Raw genomic sequence first — 6,001 nt, 5'->3', positions numbered from 1 at the left:
TTTGAGCTTCTCGACTCGTATGGCGTCCGGAGTAGGGCTGGAATTCGAGCCAAGTCGAGACAGCTCGACTCGACTCGCTAAAGCTCGTTTCGTTAACGAGCTAGCTCGACTCGACTCGTTACTATAACGAGCTGAAATCCAAGATTGGCTCGACTCGTATAACTCGCGAGCTGGCTCGTTTAGCTTGTTAAGCTCGTTAATGATATGAACATAAAAGATTATGAATATGTTATAAATAATTACTTGAGAATGTGAAATGTACATATTAAACATGTACAATGCTCACAAACAATTGTAAAGATGTGCGAGCTTAACTTACAATTGCCAGTACTATCAAGTCAGTACCATGTACATGACCATTGACCACAAACAATTGTACATGACCAAATGATCAACAAGTTAGTATGATACACATAAACAAACAATTGTAATTTTCTTGAACGTCTAGGTGTTGTGTTGTGCACCTAGGACGCAGGGTGCTTGGCTGATCTTTTGTACCAAGCCTAACGAGTTACACGAGTACTCGTGAGATTGGCTCGTTTAACTTGTTCTATAAATGATCTTAAATTAAAGCTTGGCTCGACTCGTTATTCTTTGAGTTCGAGTCAATTCGAGCCGAGTCATGAGCTACTCATTTAGCTCACGAGCTTCGAGCTTTTCTTCCAGCCCTAAGCCCGGAGGGATGGAATTTTCCCCCCTAAGCGTCGGGCAGGGGTGGACCCACGATGTCATATGTGCTTATCCATTACGCACACGCCCTTCATGCGCCGGACCGCACCGTTGGGAATTGTTATGTACCGAGTACTGCTTTTCCTGTACCAACGAACATATACGATGTGTACCGTCATTGCGTCGTTATGTCGGATGGCGCCGTGTCCGTATAATAGTTCGACGATCTGTATCCCTTCCCACCTTTATACGATCGCAGTTAATACACTTAGCAACGCGTCATTGCCCCATTGGTCTACGAATCGAGAGCAAGCGAGCTCGTCAGTTCCATCGCCGCTCTCGGGAAGATTAAGATAACTAAATATTGTAGTTCTGATTGGATGTTCTGATTGAATAAGAGTTCCAGTCGCTAGCTTTTTCTCCATATGGGAAATCAAAACTTCATTTGATTGAGCGCTATAGGTTAAGTTGGTTGGTTAGTGTATCACGACCGGGGACACCTGGCACTAGCTCATTCCTGTCTTCTTCAAAACTGAAACGGATAAATTGTCTTAAAGATCATTTCTATAGCGAGAAGAAGGAACTTTCTTACTAAGGCAACTCGTAGATTTTAAACGCATTCATCTTTCCTTTTTCTTGTACAGCGTGTAGGATTGAACATATTTTAATGGCAAAATGTTCCAGTGTTTGCTTGAACGTTATGACTAGATGAGTGTCCAATGAGTGCTCTGGTAAGCTCTGAGCATTTGCACAATTGAACAGAACAACATATGCAGAATTGTGAACAAAACTGAGCTGGATTCCACTTGTTGCTCCTAACACTTAACTAAATGGCACACCAAACTGAACTTGAACCGAACTAGATGGCAACTATTGCCTAGAGTTTGTACTCCCTCCATTTACTTATATGTAAATGGAGGGAGTATAAAATTATACTAAGCTTGAGACACTTATTTTGAGACGGAGGGAGCACATGCGTATTTGCATATGGTGCACGATGAACCAGAATTGCAACAAATTCATTAACAACATTTGCCCATCATGTATGATGTTATAAAGATACATTCTACAAAAAAAATCTTTCTCTCATACCTTACAAAAAATGCAAGGTAAATTCAAGCGGTGATTTTCATAAGGCAATTGCGCTAGAGCTCTAAAGTCGACTCACACTAGGGGAATTCTGCAAAGAGGAGAAAACAGTATGTTTCCATGGAGTTCATCATGATTAATGACAAATTGATAATAACTAATCCCTCCATTCCATAATATAAGAGCGTTTTTATACTACACTAGTATCACAAACACTCTTACATTATGGGACAGAGGGAGTAGAACTTAGTTATATGGTGCGGCCTCACCTGGATCACTTCAACTACCAAACTGAACTAAAGAATGGACCTTGCTTCAATTAACAAAAACCACGTCAAGAAACAATGCTAGTTGGAGGCAAATGCCTTTCTTTTGAAATTGGATATTTGTACCTCCATGAGAATCAGGAAACAGTAGAACATGCAACAAAAATTAACACTGCATGTACCCAAACTACAAGCTGAAGAAAAATTGCAAGAGGCTAAATACCAAGGTCGCAGCTAAGCTTGCGTTGTGGTAGATGCCATAGTACGCCGATGCAATTTCTGTTGACCAGCTCGATACCAACATAGAACTGCTACCTAACTAAGGTCAACGAGGCAGCACAGGAGATGTAAAATTTAATAATGAAGTCTTTGTAATTTTATTTCACTAGTTAAAAACAATCGAACACATTACAAAATATTCAATCCAAAAATGCTGGTTCTGAAATTGATAAATGGGTTTCACCTCTAGCCTACCCCAACTTGTTTGGGACTAAAGGCTTTGTTGTTGTTGTTGAAATTGATAAATGGGTTCTTCCCCATTACAGTTTCCAGGAACCACCAGTGGCTCTAACATAGTGATTTTTGGCAGAAACTTTTGGAAAAACCTACTACAACTACTATTGTTCTCAAGTGAAAGAGCACACTGAATATGTATGGGTATATCATGGCAAGGCATAGTTAAGGATAATGCCATCATCCAGATCACGTTTTACACTCAAATGCTTATGTAATTCAGTTTTACAAGACATCTTTTTTGGATCAATAAACGTGTACACGGTTACTATGAGCTAACTAAAGCCCATGTATTTTCGGTCATATGACGTGTTGATTCCGAATGATTAGTTTTGCTAAGCATACCTAATGCAGCCATTGGAGTGTCCAAAACTGAAATGCATAGTGCTAATGGAAATAGTACAGTACATGTTAAACTCAAACTCGGAAGAGAATGGGTGTGTCTTCCTTGAGAGGCAAAACCTTGACATGCCCATGCAAATGTGATGGTCCCACCTGTTCTCGGTTTACTGCAAGCTATTACCAACAGTAACAGGCTATGTTTCTTTAAAAAAAACATCAATTGGTGAGATTTGCCATGTTTCTTTAATGGATCTTCCAAGAAGGCAAGTGTGGCAGCTTTATTATGGTAATTATTGATCCTACTAATCAGTGGGGTTACATTTTCAGAAAGAAGATAAAAAAATAGGAGCTATAAATCAGTAACAAAAACACATAAGTGTCAACCGAACCAAAACTTGCAAAATCATCTTGCTCTTCTCGGTTCCTGTATCCATGAACAAGGTCAGTAGTTGCTAAAACAAGAAGAACCAAAGCACAAACAGGGTTAGAACCTCTCAATAGTTAAACTAATCCTTGAGTAAAATTGTTTTAGAAAATTACATGGCAGATTTACAAGGGCAACCTACTTTTTATCATTGTTAGGTTCATTTTTTTTTTTGCAGCTTCTCTATGAGTCTCATACAAGCTAAGTTTCACAAAAGTTTCTCTTTCTCCAGCCCTATATTATGTGCCACCTCTGCAGCTTGGATATCAATTTCTGAACAAAAGGTTGACACCTCTGCAGCTTTACAACAAAGGACAGTATAAGTTTGAATTGATTAGTATCTACAAAGGAAAGGCGCTAAGCATCATACCTACCCATTGCCTTAGTTGCTATGACCGTTCTTGACTATATATATGCTAATTAGATTTGGACGGTGCAAAAAATAAACCATGAGGCAATCACACTAATATCATGCATATTTCTCTGTAAATTTTGGACCATTAAGTTCCTGCACCTTTTCATACAGAGACATGGGGTTAATTTTCTTCTGTTATCAAATGGGTAGTGAAAAACTAGCGAACTACAACAACTAATTCTATGAGTAGATCATCCTCCATCGTAGCAGCTATTAATTACCAGTAAGTGACTCTGCATCATGTTTGACTAATCACCCTTTTTAGAACAACACACTTAATTTCTTTCTCTTGTGTAGCAAACAGAGAGCCTACAATGGAATAGGAGCTTTCTCCTGGGGTATAATTTTGCATGGTTGAGCCAGTCGTCACTTGGTCGATCGACCAGGGTGAAGAATAAGTCTTCAACCTGGGTCCTTAATAGAGTTTGTATGTATAAAATGGATTATGTTAACCTCTGAGTCCTTCATTTTCCATGCACGTGGGATTTCCCATGATTTATGCAGGGGCTAAACTATTGCTTTTGGGTCACTATCATACTGTTGAGCACTAGAATCAGTTTGACCCCGTGTAATGTAAATATACACAATAATCCTAAGCCCCTGCCTTCAGTCCTCAGTTTCACAGGAAGAAATTCATCTTATGACTGTATAAGAAAATTCGGTACATACTACTAAAGCAAATTTCACTCTCCAACTAAGATTTTTAATGAGGCCATCTTCGATACTGATGCTATCAAGCATAATCAAATATTCACAATAACAGCAGGCAATCAACAAGTTACACCATCAAAATGCATTTTTGGAACTAGAATATGGTGCAGAGAAATATGAACAACTAGGGAATGGAAATTCTGCTCTTCAAGTACAAAGGGATAACAGTTAGTACTTAATAGCATCTAAGGACTAATATAAAGGCTTGTGTGACTGACAAGAACAACCAATCAAAAATAATATTTTTTTACTACAGAACCTAAATACTGTACAAGAAACATCTTTATCTCTCGTGTGAAGGAGACCCTATGCACAGAAGGTTAGACAAATTAAGTTTATATCACCGGAAGTAAAAGGAATGCACCTTTAGTTAAATGGGGGATATCTGAAAAGCCTACCTTACAGGAAGATTCAAAAGAATTATCAGGAAACCTTGATTTAAATCTTTTCAACTTACTGATTGCTGGACTATCAAGGAGAACAAAGGAGAAGAGGGTCAACCAAAAATGGAAATAACTCCTCTTGGTTTGTGGGTTGGTTCAACCAAAAAATAAGCAAATATTAACAGCCGTTCTCATTGCAATGGAAATAAATCTATCTGGAAACAGGTACTCCCTCCGTCCGGAAATACTTGTCATCAAAATGAACAAAAGGGGATGTATCTAGACGTATTTTAGTTCTAGATACATCCCTTTTTATTCATTTTGATGACAAGTATTTTCGGACAGAGAGAGTAAGAGCCAAGCATTGACAGCATGAACACAGACCAACATTTGAATTACTCATGTCATCAGATGGATAATCACAATAATTTTACTTATGCAGTTGGTTGAAGAGAGAATAGCAGGTTACTTCCATATACAAACTAATGGAGCCTAGCTATAACCATATGATCACTCAGCAAAACAACACATTCCCATCTAGTTTATTCAATAGAAATTGACAGGAAATAACCTGAAATAATGGGTGAGTGTCAGTACGACACTCTGCAGTTCAAATAAATCAAACTCGAATTCTATGAATATCTGGGTAATGGCAACTAAACAAAAGAAATTACGTGATGCATTGTATCTGGAATTCTGGAGTGAGAAGAGATTTGGGAGCATTACTGAAGAATACACACGTAATGAAAAAGGGCTGAGAAATTAGATCCTTGCCAGAATCTCGTACCAGCCTGGTCTGCCCTGACGGTAGAGGATGGAACTGCGGCAAGGAGGGCTAGTAAAGGACTTGTGGGGCTGGATGCAGGTCTTCCACCGGTAGGAAAATGCCCAAATCCTCTGCAGTAGATTTCACACGCTGCTGCCCACCGCCAAATAACCTCAGGGCAGAAAGCAGTGGAGACGCTGTAAAGTGTCGCCGCGAAGCCGAGGCGTCGATTCCTCCATGGCTGAAAGCCAATGCCGACGAGGGCGCCCAACGCGAAATCGCCCGCTCGCCGCTGAAACTGCTCGGCCCTCGCCTCCGATCTCGATACTGCTGGTAATGGAGCCCACGTTTACCAGAAACTGCGGGGAGGGGGTAGGATTAGCTCGCAATACCTGCACCAAAAAAAAATCGTGCGCCAGCCCC

Source organism: Triticum aestivum, chromosome 4B (genome assembly GCF_018294505.1).
Source record: "Triticum aestivum cultivar Chinese Spring chromosome 4B, IWGSC CS RefSeq v2.1, whole genome shotgun sequence".
NCBI lineage: Eukaryota > Viridiplantae > Streptophyta > Magnoliopsida > Poales > Poaceae > Triticum > Triticum aestivum.
The sequence above is the reverse complement of the archived record's forward strand: the minus strand, read 5'-3'. Positions refer to the sequence as shown.